Raw genomic sequence first — 16,701 nt, 5'->3', positions numbered from 1 at the left:
TCACATTTAGAAACTGGAGAAGTCTGTGATTCTCAAACTAGGATACAAGAATCTCCGGGGGGCAGAAGAAGGTGTTCTGGGTGGGGATACAAAAGGTAAAGATGAGGAATTCGGAGTGCCAACATCTATTTGGGGTTGGGAGTTGAGGAAGTAAGGAAGTAATCAAACTACAGACACAGAGCCCAAGCAGGTATGCTTTTACCTTTCCTCTGACATTAGGAGCGCTTGGGTAGAAACCTCGTAAGAAACCACAACAATTCAGACCACATTAAAGATATAAGAATAAAATAATGAAACTACTGTCCTCTATGTCTTGAGTAAATTATACCATTATGATGTAGTTCTCATTTCTCAGCTGTACCACTGTACAATAGACCAAGGTCTCTTCCCCAGTTGGGCCAGTTTATCTTCAATCTAACCCAAGATCGAGGAGATATTCTACATTCGCAAACCACCTTGCAAATGAATGCTATTATTTACAAATCAGTGCAAGTCCACTATCACAGGAAATATAATACTAAATATGCAGCTCATTGCCAATAAGTCAAAATACATCAGTTAAAATGTGATACTGATTTTTACAAAAAGTAATACGCCTTACTTTGGGGGATGGGGGAGAATAAAAGGGGGCTTGCCAGAAGGTGCTTTTCTTATTCCAACAAGTGCAAATGAGTATGCCAGTAGTGTATACTAATTTTATATCTAATATACTAATTTTATATGTGTATACATATAAATATACACGTAAATACATAAATGTCTTTAAAAGGTATATATGTGCATGTTTATCAGGCAAAAATCATTTCAAACTCTTGGTTCTGCCACTAATAGGCAGAATGACTTGGCAAGTTAGGGAGGCTTTCTGACCTGTTTTCTGATCTATGAGTAATAATTATACATCCATCTCATGGCTCAGATGAGAATTAAAATTAACGTATGGAAAAGACATAAAACTTGGCTCAAAGAAACGGTAGTTATGATGATGAGACAGATGAAGGCATATGCACATATATACCTTCCCCTCCTCCTCTCCCCTCTCTTCTCCCTCCCCCTCAACCACATAGGCCAGCCTTCTCTCCAGAAACGCACAGCATTCAAAGGGAAGGGACTATTCTTTGTGATTCTGCAGAAGAAATTTAAAAATCTCTTAGCCACAAAACCCTCGGTCTGAAATTTTTCTCCCCCAAAACCCAGGAACAAAAAATCCTCAACTCAAACCCCTATACTTCAGAACAAGTATTTACAGTGAAGACCGTTAAATAGTGGATTTTCGAGCAAAGGTTTCCTGAGAAGTCCAAGATTGTTCTCCAAAGCAGGGCTGTTGAGAGAAGCAAGAAACACAGGGCTGGTGTTTGTGCCTGACCACACAAAGAGTTGGCAGTTGAGTGAAGCAAGGCAGCCAAGGCTCTCTAGTCTTGCTTCTCATCCTTAAGCCCACATAAACGCAAGAGGGCGAACAAGGACGGACAAGACCCCTCGACACTCCTGACTAAACAACAATAAAATGTTTTGATTAGGAACATCTTCCTGAAAAACAGAGATCACTCAAATAAATTTATTTTAAAAATCTTTCCTCAAACTCATTCAGACTTAATCGTAGAAAACATCACCGGTGGCCACCTGCCCTGGCATATTCCACACCCATGTGGGCTAGACAGACCTACTATAGACAGATTTTTCTCCTTGCCTAGTCCAACAAATCAGTGAGTGTGATACTTCAATTTATAGAAAAAATATATACTTGGTCTTCATCCACAGTTCCTGGCTCATAGCTCCCAAAACCCTTGGAATTTCCTGAGTGATAAGAGCAAGGGAATAATATTCAGTCTCTTGTCCTCAGTTCCTGAGAAGGCTTCAGGGAAGGTGGCCTTTGGGTCCCACCCAAGGGTGAGGGCTGGTTCCCAGGAGAACCAACCATGTGATAAGAGGGTTGGAACTTTCAGTCCCACCGTCTGATTTCTGGGGAAGGGAGAAGGGCTGGAGGTTGAATCAACTGCCATTGGCCAATGATTCCGTCATGTAATGAGGCCTCCATAAAAATCCAAATGAGGTGGCTTTTGTGCCCTTTCTGAGAGCTTCATGATGGCGAGCCGTACCACCGGCCGGGTCCCATGCCCTACAAGGACATAAGCTCCTTTGTTCAGGGCCTTGCCCTATACATCTCTTCATCTGGCCATTGATTTGTATCCTTTTATAATAAATCAGTAATCTAGTGAGTAAAATGGTCTTCCTGAGTTCGATGAGCCCTTCTAGCAAATTAATCAAACCAGAGGAGGGGGTTCCGGGAACCTCTGATTTATAGCCAGTCAGTCAGAAGTACAGGTTAACAACCTGGACATGTGACTGTCATTCTGAGTAGGAGACGGTCCTCGAAACGTCCAGTTTGTAGCCGGTAGGTCAAAGCGGAGGTAACCACCCGGGCTTGGGACTGGTGTTTGAAGTGGAGGGGAGGTCTTGTGACACTAAGTCCTTTACCTGTGGAATCTGATTCTATTTCTGGGTAGATAAGTGTCAAAATTGAGCTGAATTCTCAGACACACTGCTGGTGTTGGAGAATTGCTTGTTGGTGTTGGGAAGCCTACACACACACACCAAGCTGGAACTGGGTCCAGGAACTCTTTGCAATGAGCCACTGCCCCCCCAAGAAGCATTCGACCCTTCACCTTCACAGTATATTGCATACTTCCAATTTGTTAGGTCATCATTTCTAATTATTTACTTAATGAATGTAAGATTAAGTTCCATAAAGAGTCTCTCTCGTTTTCTGATATACACTCATCAGTAACTATTAAGTAACTGACAGACTAGGAGTGTATTTGACACCTAATATACCTTACTTTAATATAAACATTTTATCCCACACTTATCAAATAGAAACTCAATAGATAAATCAGGGCTTCTTCATGGGAGAGAAAAATTAACTATTCTTCTCCAACAACTTTAACTTAAAAAGGGAAGCAAAAGACTGGGTAGAGACAGCTACATTTAGGCTTATAACAAAAATTTTCCCAAAGTATGTCAAAAATTATAACATTATCATCATAGCATATTAAAACAAGAGGAGAGTTTACACTGTGGTATACATTGAGAAGATAGGAATTTCCTTCAAGAAATGAAATTTATAACAATATTCCAGGGGAAATATGCAAAGCATGTAATAAAGACATACAAGAATACAGATAAAAATCTTTAGTGACAAGAATCATTTTATTGAATCAATCCTATTTCCAAGTTTTAAAAAGCAAAATATATTTTAAAAATTCTGAGAATATTTTATTAGCATAATTCCACTTCTCAATAAGGCGTAAAAGTATTACTGCTAAGAATCAACATGGAATATAAAACTGAAGTCTTAGAACTGGAAGGAATTTGGGAGATCACCAAATAAGGGAAAGGCCAAGCTTCGTGACCAAATAGGTGCACTAGACGTAAAAGCCGAATGTCCCACATCTTACTGTAATACTGGGCTGGCCAAAAAGTGCCTTCGGTTTTTAAGTAAAAATAAAAGACACATTTTTCATTTTCACCAAGAACTTTCTTGAACAACATCTTCACCCTTTTGTTCCACTACCTTCTGCCATTTTTCAGGCAACTTCATAATTCCATCTTCCCGAAATTTTTTATCTTTTTGAGCAAAGAACTGTTCCAGGTGCCTTTTACAGTCTTCCAGGGAACTGAAATTTTTTCCATTAAGAGAAGTTTGTAAAGACCTAAATAAATGGAAATCTGAAGGTGCAATGTCTGGTGAATACAGCGGGTGAATCAGAACTTCCCAGACAAGCTGTTACAGTTTTTGCCTGGCCATCAAAGAAACACGCAGTCTTAAGTTATCCTGATGGAAGATTATGCATTCTCTGTTGACTAATTCTGGACGCTTTTCGTCAAGTGCTGCTTTCAGTTGGTCTAATTGGGAGCAGTACTTGTTGGAATGAATTGTTTGTTTGGTTTTCTGGAAGGAGCTCATGATAGAGGACTCCCTTCCAATCCCACCATATACACAACATCACCTTCTTTGGATGAAGACTGGCCTTTGGTGTGGTTGGTGGTGGTTCATCTCGCTTGCCCCACGATCTCTTCCATTCCACGTTATTGTACAGTATCCACTTTTCATCGCCCATCACAAGGTGTTTTAAAAACGGAATGTTTTCATTACGTTTAAGTAGAGAATCGCATGTGGAAATACGGTCAAGGTTTTTTTCACTTAACTTAGGTGGAACCCAGACATCAAAGCATCATAACCAAGCTGGTGCAAATGATTTCCAACGCTTGATTTGGGTGTTTTGAGTATGTCGGCTATCTCCCGTGTGGTAGTTATACCACAATCAACGTTAGTTGATTGCTCTCAATTACTGTCTCGATTTGATCACTGTCAACTTCAACTGGTCTCCCCGACTGTGGAGGATCGTCCAGCGAGAAATCTCCAGCACGAAACCTCGCAAACCACTTTTGACACGTTTGATCAATCACAGCACCTTCTCCATACGCTGCACAAAGCTTTTTTTGCGTTTTGGTTGCATTTTTACCGTTCTTGGAATGAAAAAGCATAATATGTCGAAAATGTTGCTTTTTTTCTTCCACCTTCAGCATTAAGATGGCTACACAAAAATTCACCAATTTTGGTAAGTCTTTTTTTAAATGCATGCTGATGTGACAGCTGTCACATACAATCTAACAAAACTGTTTCAAATGAAATTAAAGACAATTAAGTGCTGCTAGAGCTGTCTTATGGAAAAAACCAAAAGAACCTTTTGGCCAACCCAATACCATCTCTCCCAAAGAATTCTAAGTCTCTGCTTTTTTTCATTAAAAAGAAAAAAAAAAAATCCCCCTGGCCCTTTTAAAATCTTTCAGTGGCTTTCAAATGGCATGCTGAATTCCAAACTGTTATTGGTGATAAAAGACGTTTCCTGTCTCTGACACTGTAACACGCTGCAGGTTCTTACAAATTTTTAGTCCAAAAAATTGCAGAGGAGATATTTTTAACAGGGTCAAGGGTGTCTTTAAAAATAGTACATTTTCACATCCCTTGGCTAATATGAGTGCTTAGGGGAAAATAATTACAGTGATGCTTATTGCAATATATTCAAGTCTAAGAGAATAAGCTCAAAACACTCAACGCAATTTTTAAAGACAACTTCTTAGAACAGCTTTAGGTTTCATGGCAAAATTGAGAGGAAGGTACAAGGATTTCCTATATGTCACCTGCCCCCCACGTGCGTGTGACCTCCCCCACTACCAACATCCCCACCAGAGTGGTTCATTTGTTACAGTCTATAAACCTACATTGACACATCGGAATCACCCAGAGTCCACAGTTGACATTAGGCTTCACTCGGTGCACTGTCCGTGGGTTTGGACAAATGTGCAATGACATGTGTCCACCATTACTGTACCACACACAGTACTTCCACTGCCCTAACAATCCCCTCCCTGTGCTCAGCCTGTTCATCCCTCCCCCACCTCAACCCCTGGCAACGCCTGATTTTTTTTTACTGTCTCCATAGTTTTGCCTTTTCCAGAATGTCATGTAGTTAAAAATCATACAGTATCTAACCTTTTCAGACGGGTTTCTTTTACTTAGTAAGATACATTTAACGTTCCTCCATGTCTTATCATGGCTTGGTAGCTCATTTCTTCCCAGTAATGGATAATACTCCATTATGTGGATTTACCACAGTTTATTTATCCATTCACCAACCGAAGGACATCTCGGTTGCTTCCAGGATTGAAAATTATACATAAACCTGCTATAAACATACATGTGTAAGTTTTGGGGTGGACATAAGTTTTCAACTCATTTGGGTAAAAGAACACAACTGCTGGGCTGTGTGGTAAGATGTTTCATTTTGTAAAAAAATCACCAAACCGTCTTCCAAAGTAGCTGTACCATTTTGCATTCCCAACAGCAGTGAATGAGAGTTCCCGTTGCTCCACATCCTCACCAGCAGCTGGTATTGTTAGTGTCCTAGATTTTGGTTATTCTAATAGGTGTGTAGTGGTAACTCACTGTTGTTTTCATTTGTATTTTCCTGACGACAAATGATTTGGAACATCTTTTCATATGTTTATTTGCCACCCATATATATATATATCTTCTCTGGTGAGGTGTTTGTTAAGGTTGCTGGCCATCAGGTTATTTGTTTTCTTACTGTTGAGGTTTAAAAGCTTTTTGTATATTATGGATAATAGTGCTGCATCAGATGTGTGTTTTGCAAATATTTTCGACCAGTCTGTAGCTTGCCTTCTCATTATCCTGACATTGTCTTTCACAGAACAAAAATTTTTAGTTTTAATGAAGCCCACCTTCTCAATTTTTCTTTGATGGATTGTGCCTTTGAGGCTGTATCTAGAAAATTATCACCCACACCCAAGGTCATCTAAGCTTTTTCTATGTTATCTTCTAGGAGTTTTATAGTTTTGCATTTTACATTTAGGTCTACTATTCAGTTTCAGTTACTTTTTGGTGAAAGGTTTATGGTCTGTGAATAGATTTCTTTTTCTGCTTGTGGATGTCCAATTGTTCAAGCACCCTCTACTGAAGAGACTATCTTTGCTCCACTGTATTGCCTTTGCTCCTTTGTCAAATATGAGTTGATTGTATTTATGTGAGTCTATTTCTGGGTTCTGTATCGTTCCATGGATCTATTTGTCTATTTTTTTCACCAGTACCTCACTCTCTTGATTACGGTACTTTTATAGTTAAGTCAAGGTGTCAGTTAGTGACAATCCTCCAACTCTGCTCTTCTCCTTCAATTTTGTGTTGGCTATTCTAGGTCTTTTGCCACACCATGTAAACTTTAAATTCAGTTTGTCGATATCCACAAAGTAACTTGCTGAAATTTTGATTAGGACTGCATTGAACCTATAGATAAAGTTGGAAAGAAATGACATCTTGCCAATATTGAGTCTTCCTATGTATGAACATGGAATATCTTGTTTATTTAGTTCTCCTTTGATTTCACTCAGTTTTGCAGTTTTCCTCAGATACATTTTGTATACATCTTCTTGGGTTGATATCTAAGTATTCCATTTTTGGAGGTGCTAATGTAAATGGTATTGTGTTTTTAATTTCAAATTCCACTTGTTCATGGCTGGTACGTAGGAAAGCAACTAACTTTTGCATATTAACTTTATATCCTGAAGCCTTGCTATAATCGCTTAGTAGTTCCAGGAGTTTTTTTGTTGTTGATTCTTTCAGATTTTCTACACTGACAATCACAACATCTGTGAAAAAAGACTTTTATTATTTTCCCTCCCAGTCTGGATACCTTGTTTTCCTTTTCTTGTCTTATTGCATTAACTAGATCTTTCAGTACAAGGTTGAAAAGGAGTGGTGATCAAACAGGAGGGAAGGGGGCAGGGCACAATCTTTGAAAGAATGACACAGCCTGAGAACATGACATAAACTGATTAGAACCAAATGGGTCCAAGATGGCAGACAAGTTGAGTTCCACTAAACCTTGAGTCCCAGTATACACTCACTGTTAACACATCAGCAAGCTAAATGACACAGCCACAGGCTCCATGACAGTTCCAAGGCTGACCATAAGCATCAAAACGTGGGTGGTGGCCCAAGTCTTGGAAATCCCTGCCCCTTTCCGAAACAGCTAGAATACTCCTCCCACTCATTAGCCTGTGAAATTACCCACCCCTATATAAACTGACAACCCCGTACCCTGGTGCCTTTCTCACCTTCTGAGATGGCCCACACTCTGTCTGTGGAGCGTGTTTCTCTCTAAACAAATCCACTTCTTACCTATCAATCACCTTGACTCTCACTGAATTCTTTCTGCGATGAGACATCAAGAACCTGAGCTTCATGAAGTCCTGAAACCAGGTGTGTGATCTCAGTTGGAAGACCACGGGTTTTGGCCAGGTTCGAGTCCCGGCTGTGTGGGTTCAAGTCCCAATCTGGGTGTAGGCTGGGTTCAAGTCCCAACACGTGGGTTCAAGTCCCAATCTGAGGTGCATGGTTTCAGCAAAGCGGGACATCCTTGCCTTGTACCTCATCTTAGTTGTAAAATATCAACCTTCTCATCATAAAGTATAATATTAGCTGTAAGTTTTTTATAGATAGAGTGACCTTAACAAAAATGGCAAAGTAGGGAGCTCAAATGGCCTGACCCTCCATAGAGCAAATACTGTCAGAATCAACTTTGTCAGAATTTTGGAAAATAGATGTTTACAGCAACCAAAATACGTTAAATCCAGAAAAATGCAACTTAGAAACAGAAGAGCTTTGTGCATTTCTACTTGCCATTGTCCCATCCACTCCCTTGCTGGGCAGTGGTATTGAAGACAGCAGCCACATTCCCAGAGTTGGAGCCTGGTCCCTAGCTCCAGAGGAAGCAGAAAAGATCATGATCTCAAAAAATAAATTGTACGGTCTGGAACTGCCTGTATTAGCAAGTAAAAGTGCACAAGCACTTCAGTGTTAGCAAATTATAATAGTTAACATGTACATAGCACTTACGAGGTGCCAGGTTCTAAGTGCTCTTCCACACCTCAATCTTCCCAACATCTAAGCCTCGTCCTCCCCTCTGTCCTCCCTCTCTCCCATCTTCCCCACTCTGTCCTCTTTCCCCTTCCTCTTCCCCCTCTTTCTCCTCCATTTCACACATCAGAAAACTGAGAGTCAGAATAAAAGATTTGTCCAAGGTCTAATTAGTAAAGGGCAAAGGCAGAATTAAAACCCAGTGGGTCTGTCTTGAAATAAAACAATAGTACAGTCTCCCCTTTTTTTTTTTTTTTGCTGTTTTGTTTCTGTTTTTGCTTTTTTTCGCTCGTGATTTCCAAATTTAGTGAGGGAGTCAGTCACAAACATCTATACGAAAAGTCTGTTGACAGGGAGACCAGAGGTGATATCTAAATTGGGCACTGAAGGACTAATGAGAGTTAGCCAAGGGGGAGAGGGAAGGCCTTCTGGCAAAGGGAGCAGCATGGGTCAAAGTCCGGAAATGAGTGCGTGTGTTTGGGGGTGGCTGTTGCGGGGGTGGGGGGGGTGGATACTGCAACTAACTCCATTCGGCTGAGAAGTACAATGCCAAGAGAAGATTCTAGAGATAAATGTGTAGAGCAAAGCCAGGGTCAGATAACAACAGGCCTGGTAAGCCATAAACTGTTTTGTCCTGAAGGCAAAGACAGCTACTAAAGGGCTTTCCTAAAGCATGGGAGTGACAGGATCCTAATCACACGTGTAAAAAACAATCCCAGCTTTAGTGAGTAAGCTCTGGCAAAACGAGCAAGTCAAAGTTCCACCCTCATTCCCATATACTGTTGGCGGGAGGATAAATCGGCGTGATCACACTGGAAAAGTGTTGGGCAGCATCTAGTGAAACTGAACATACGCAGGTCCTATGACCCAGCAATCCCACCTGACAGCACTGCATACTTCTGACCATCAAAGCCACACACAGTACCAGAATATTCAAGGAAGCATTCTTTCTGAGAGCTAAAACCTGGAAAGACCAAAACGTTCATCAACGGAATAGAAAAGAAAGTTGTATATTCACACAACGGAATACCATATAACAATAAGAACTTGTTACAACTGCGCGCAACAATATCGGTGAAGTGCACAGACAGAATGCTGAATAAAAGCAGCAAAAGACAGAAGCGTAAATACTGCACGATTCCATTTATAAACTTTTTTTTTTAATTACCATCTGTAAGAAGTCGGAAAAGTGGTTATTCTAAGGAGTAGTAACTGGAAGAGGGCACAGTAGGGGCTTTGGTATGATTATCCTCATTTTTCAGTCAAGGAAGCCAACATTCAGAGAGGTTAAATTACTGAAAACTAGTAAGTGGTAGAAATGACATTCGAACCCAGGTTTACAAAACTATGAAAAATATACAGCCCGGGGTTAAAAGCTACTTAGAAAAACTGTCATGTTTTTAACCAGTGTCTGTTCTCCTCGGGCCTTCAGGTGCGCTGACTGCACCGTGAGCACTGCCTTTGCGTCTCCACACGAGCATCCGCGCCTCTCCTAAGTGAAACCTCCCCCAATCCCTCCCTACACCCTCAACAGATCAGGAAACTAGCTGGTTTGAAAGTTACTTTTAAAATACTTTTTAAAAAATTATCATTTATTAAGGGCTTACTAATAAGTGCCTGGCATTTATCAGCCTTTTCTCAATAAGAATAGAGGGGGTTCAAGAGATCAATAATCTGGGGTCACAAGGCTAAAAAGTACCAAAACTAAGATCCAAATCCAAGTCTTGCTGAATCCAAATCCAAAGTTCTACCTACTACATCAGTTTCCATCTTTCACTTTACCTTGTTAATGATCGATTTATCTGTTTTGACCTCAAGATTCTAATCTCTTTGAAAGTCAAGACACTCTAACTTACTTACCTTTGTATCCTCTGCTCTAAGTAGAATGCCTACCACATAACAGGAGCTCATTAAAGGTTTTTAAAAGAATTAAGTAATTAATAGGTATAATTTCCTCTGAAGATAAAAAATAAAGGCTCTATTAGAATACACAGGTGCTTATTAGATCACTCAACAAACATTCACCAAGTGCCTCCTATACCCCCAGAAACTTGACATTTTCTGGGGTAAGAGCTAGAAGCACACTCTTCTGTCACAAAGTCTATAGGGCTGTGCTTGTCCAACACAGTAGCTATTAGCCACGTGTGGCTATTGAGCACTTGAAAAGCTGCTTCTCCAAAAGCGAGATGTGCTGTAAGTATAAAATATATATGGATTTCAAAGACAACAGTGCGAATGTAACAGTGTAAAATATTAAATAATTGGATGACTTATTGGGTTAAATTAGATATATTATTAAAATTAATTTCAGCTGTTTACTTTTTTAAAGGGGTCACTAGGAAATTTTTTTTAATTAATTTTTATTGGAGCATGGTTGCTTTACAATATTGTGTTAGCCTCCACTGCACAACAAAATGAATCAGCCATACACATACAGGTATCCCCTCCCTTTTGGACTTCCCTCCCATTTAGGCTACCACAGTGCACTAGGTGAGTTCCCTGTGCTATACAGTGCGTTCCCATCAGCTGTCCATTTTATACAGAGTATCAGTAGTGTATATGTGTCAATCCCAGTCTCCCACTTCCTCCCACCCCACCCCTTTCCCCTCGGTGTCCATACATTTTTGTTCTCTACGTCTGTGTCTCTATTTCTGCTTTGCAACTAAGATCACCTATACCATTTTTCTAGATTCCACATATATATGCGTTATTATACGACATTTGTTTTTCTCTGACTTACTTCCCTCTGTCTGACACTCGCTAGGTCCATCCATGTCTCTACAAATGACCCAATTTCATTCCTTTTTATGGCTGAGTAATATTCCACTGTATATATGTACCAAATCTTTATCCATTCCTCTGTTGATAGACATTTAGGTTGCTTCCATGTCCTGTCTATTGTAAATGGTGCTGCTATGAACATTGGGGTGCATGTATTTTAAGTGGCCACTAGGAAATTTTAACTTACATATGTGGTTTGCATTACATTTCTATTGGACAGCACTGCTCTGAGGACTTTTTTTTTTTTTTTTCCTGCTTATTCAAGATCTCTTTCCCTTAATTTAGGCTATTAAAATGCACAGCAGAAACTAACTGACAGCCCATTCAGTTGCCATCCTCTGTCCTGGGTTCCACATAGGGAAGTAAATTTATTGTGTTTTCTTCTCTTGCAAGAGTGTTCTTAGACTGTATTAGTATTCAAAAGACATGCTCCAACTTTGCCAGCCTACTTAAAAATTGATTTTGACATTACTATTTTTAAGTGATTAACATGTAAAACAAAAAACAATTTTGATTTCTATAAAGTGATGTACATCAACATAATTTCTTTAAACCTTTATAGATCACCTAGTACATTGTCTCATGTGATTCTAACAAAAGGCCTGAGGGAGCTAGGGCTATTATTCTCATCCCCTTTTATGATGCAAAACCTGAAACAAGGATAAGTAATCTGCCCAAGAATATACGACTGACTGACCATTAGCAGAGTGGAGACTCAAGCCAGGCTTTCAGACCCATCTCAGGGGTGTTTCAGAGTAAGAGATTTTACTCTTTGTATTAGTTTTCTGTGGCTACTATAACAAATCACCACAAACCGGCGACTTAAAGCAACAGAAATTCATTTTCTCACAGTTCTGGGGGCAGGGCGGGCGGACCTCACTCTGGCCGAGGGGCCCTGACTCTCGGCTGCCGCAGCACCTATGCCCTGAGGCCTCCTGGGCAGGCTCCCTCCTCCTCTTTGGCTGTGTGATCTCCCTCCTTGTCTCTCCTGTAAAGACACTTGTCATTGGATTCAGTGCCCATCCAAGTAATCCAGGATGAACTCATCTCAAGATCCTTAGTTTAGTTACACCTGCAAGACTCTTTTTCCAAATAAGGTAACATTCACAGGTTCTGTGTTTAGTATGGGGACATATGGGGGTCGGGGGAGGGACCATTCAACCCGCCACGCTCTCCTGCAGCCCCCCAGAGCCACTGCTCTGTACAGTAGCTTGTCTCTACGTTCCAGTTCACATGTCCTGGCTTTTGCTCCCAGGATCAGTAAAAATAAAACACCGATGATTGATTAGGAAAAAAGTAGGGATTTGGAGTCAGGCAGACATGGACCCCAAAAGTGGCTCTAACATTGGTTAACTGTGTGACTTTGGATAAATTATTTAATCTCCCTGGGCCTCAGTTTTATCTTCTGTTTGATAGAAGTAATAACACCTGCCTTATGCAGTTTTATGATCATTGCATTTTCTTAAAAAAAGTAAACCATCAGCACTGTGCAACATCACCTAGGCTCCCTTGCCCCACCTTCTTTTTCAGATTTATGCCTTCAGTCAAACAATATCTGGGTTTACCTTACAGAGTGAAGGATCTTTAGAAAACCTAGCACACACCTATCATGCACAACCTTAAGTAAATCCAGGGTGTAAAACATCTAAATTTCCTAAAAGGATGAGTTATTATGTGCTTCACAAAAGCTTCCTTTGCTTTACAAAAGAATTCAACGTCTACGTTCACCTTAAATACCAAATCAAATCTGCAAATCTCTGTTAAAGGCTGGTTCGCTCTGCATATGGTTTATGCTTAATAACTGTTTTGTGGAAAAGAACACATCTGCATAAAGGGAGGCAAATTTGCAGTCTCTTAGCAAAACCCTGTTTCCTATTATAGTGGTGCCCCATGAAAGAAAGAGTACAGTTAGACTTGCCAAGCTGGAAGCATAAACTTGAAACACAGGTGTTAAGTAGTTTTCTTCTAAGAGCTGAACTAAACTGCACTCATTTGTGGGCAATCTTTATTGCTGATGCTGACTAGTTCTTGGAGATACTATTGGTCTTTTTTTTTTTTTTTAATTAATTTTTATTGGAGTACAGTTGATTTACAATGTTGTGTTAGTTTCTGCTGTACAGCAGAGAATCAGTTATACATATACATATATCCACTCTTTCTTAGATTCTTTTCCCATATAGGTCATTACAGAGTATTGAGTAGAGTTCCCTGTGCTATACAGTAGGTCCTTGTTGGTTATCTTTTTTTTTTTTTAACATCTTTATTGGAGTATAATTGCTTTACTATTGGTTTCATATTTTTTGGCCCACATTTCCTTAAAGAATTAATGTTAAATAGAGCATAGAGAAGTGCCATCGGGAGAATATTCTCAGAGGCAGTTTGGTTCAAGAAATAAAATGGACAGTCACTTACTCAGAACTGCATTTTACATGTTGAAAAACAATGGAAAGTAATAAAATGTAGAAGGACAGATGGATAATCCAACGTGACTGATGTCCTTATGACAGCCCTTGCAAACCAATACATTCTCCTTTCCAACAATCTTACTTCTAAAACTGTTTTTAAAGGCAGAATGAATCTTTTTAATAAATGCATAAATATTGTGTCCAATAATAAACATGCAAAAAAAGACTCTTAATCTGATCTGATATCTGAGCCATGCAAATGTATAACTACAGTCTTCCTAATGCTTAAATTTAGTTGCATTCACTAGGAGAACAATCAAGATAAATGGGAGAGTTCCAACTAAGAACTAACACAATGCATATAATAATGTGATTTACTATACACTTTCAAAAAATACATATTTGAAATTACAGCAATTCATTATTTTACTTTATTAATTCATTATTTATTTTAATATCAAAAAAATTATATTTTAAGATAAATGTTTTCCAAGTCAAAACCAATATGCTCACGTACTACTTAATTTTAAAACAGGAATAACTCAATTCCCTTTAATAAAGTTAATAAACTGGCATTCCCATCCCCCAAAAGTCTTCAAAGTCTTTGCTGAAAAGACCTATGCTATATGGGATCTTCAGTACATCAATTTTCTAAACTTTAACTTAAGACTCTCTCCACCATTAGCATGATCTTTGAAGACAGAAACTATAACTTATTTATCTTCTTATTCCCAGAGCCTGTAACTACTGTTGACTCGTGTTAGGAGCAGTAGTTATGTTCTATAAAGCCAAAGCAAACACTAAATTAGTGAACACTGAGACACTGCCCTTGGAGAAATAAATAGAGGGTTTGGTTGCTATAAACTGCTGTCACAACATTTTCACCAACCGATCAATATATAGCCTTGTTTTATGTGTCTTTCTATTTAAAGCTACCTTAAATATATAATAAGTATACCTCATTTAGCATATACTGTTGATTAGTTAACATTGAACTTACAGCCGACAGCACTGTAACTCATTCCTGAATGAAGCTTATCTGACACCTGTATTTTCTCCATAATAAGGCCCATCACAGCCTCCTTGTGCCTAAGAAGCCTAAACAGCACTTCAGTGCTCTACTTGGAAGTCATTTTTAATAGTGAAGTCACCAATAAAAAGCACAAAAATGGGGAAAACGTGGCACTAAATATACCACGGAAAGGACTTTTGTTTACAGGGTGAGAGCTGAAACAGTAAGGTAGAGTATGGCATTGTTTGACCTCAGCTGGGAACGTGTGTGTAGGATGACTCATATTTTCCACTGCTCTATGTATACACATGCCCATGAGTAACATGAAAGCACTGTGAGTACTGATTTTGGAGTTACAAATAAATTTTAGTGAGTAGGCAAATTTGCAAATGCAGAATCCACAAATAAAGCGATTCAACTCATTTTCACATACTAGTCATTTGACAAATGTCTTAGAATTGAAGAAATAAATGAATGAAATCACTATCATAATGAGATGTTCCCTTTACTTCTAGTAATTTCATTATTTTGATCCCACCTAAAACATACCCATATGACACTGAATCCACCAGGGCAGGAAAAGCTGTGCATGTCATGACCCAGGCTGTTTGTTAGCTGTCAAGCTAACAACCTGAGTCTGTGGGGACTAAGCCTTCTGCCTTACCCACCTAGCAAGCAGGTTACCTTCTTTGTTTATTCTACTAGCTTTTTGCTGATAAATATGAATATACTGAAACAGCACATGCCATGAAATTATGTTGGGAAACCTAAGGAATCAAGTCCTGCCAATAGAATGGAACAAGAAATCACACACTATTTATAATTGGCACTGAGATATTAAAAACTTCCTATGTTTAAGAGTCAATATCACTGCTGTGGATAATGTTATCTCTGAGGGAAAGTAAGGCCAGAACAAAGTTGAAGGAATCATGCTCCCTGACTTCAGACTACACTAAAAGCTACAGTAATCAAAACAGTATGGTACTGGCACGAATATAGACTTATAGATCAGTGTAATGGGATAGACAGCCCAGAAATAAACCCACGCACCTATGGTCAATTAATCCACAACAAAGGAGGCAAGAATATACAATGGAGAAAAACAGTCTCTTCAATAAGGGGTGCTGGGAAAACTGGACAGCTACATGTAAAATAAAGAAAATTAGAACATTCTCTAACACCATATATAAAAATTAACTCAAAAAGGGTTAAAAACCTAAATGTAAGACTGGATACTGTAAAACTCCTAGAGGAAAACATAGGCAGAACACCCTTTGACATAAATCACAGCAATATTTTTTTGGATTTGTCTCCTAGCGTAACGGAAAGAAAAAGAAAAATAAACAAATGGGACCTAATGCAATGTAAAAGCTTTTGCACAGCAAAGGAAACCATAAACAAAATGAAAAGACAACCTACAGACTAGGAGAAACTATTTGCTAATGATGCTACTGACAAGGAATTAATTTCCAAAATATACAAACAGCTCATACAGCTTAATATATATATATATATATATATATATATATATATATAAACAAACAACCCAATCAAAAAATGGGCAGAAGATCTAAACAGACATTTCTCCAAAGAAGACATGCAGATGGCCAACAGACACATGGAAAGATGCTTAATATTGCCAATAATTAGAGAAATGCAAATCAAAAGTACAATGAGCTATCACCTCACACCAGTAAGAATGGCTATCATTAAAAAGTCTACAAATAATAAATGCTGGAGAGGATGTGGAGAAAAAGGAACCCTCCTGCACTGTTGGTGGGAATGTAAATCGAGACAGCCACTATGGAGAACAGTACGGAGGTTCCTTCAAAACTAAAAACAGAGCTACCATGTGATCCTGCAATCCCACTCCTGGGCATATACCCTGAGAAAACTTTAATTAGAAAAGATACATGCACCCCAATGTTCATAGTAGCACTATTTACAACAACCTAAGTGTCCATCAACAGATGAACAGATAAAGAAGATGTGGTATGTATGTGTGCGTG

The 16,701-nt window shown here is 39.1% G+C and overlaps 1 protein-coding gene across 1 annotated transcript in view; it reads right to left on the bottom strand.

Annotated features, from left to right (window-relative positions):
* The window catches only part of PDE10A (phosphodiesterase 10A), a 292,932-nt gene that overhangs the window by 200,098 nt on the left and 76,133 nt on the right, over window positions 1–16,701 (bottom strand).

This window comes from Eubalaena glacialis, chromosome 12 (genome assembly GCF_028564815.1).
Source record: "Eubalaena glacialis isolate mEubGla1 chromosome 12, mEubGla1.1.hap2.+ XY, whole genome shotgun sequence".
NCBI lineage: Eukaryota > Metazoa > Chordata > Mammalia > Artiodactyla > Balaenidae > Eubalaena > Eubalaena glacialis.
Note: the sequence above shows the minus strand (reverse complement) of the source record. Positions and strands in the feature narration are given on the sequence as shown.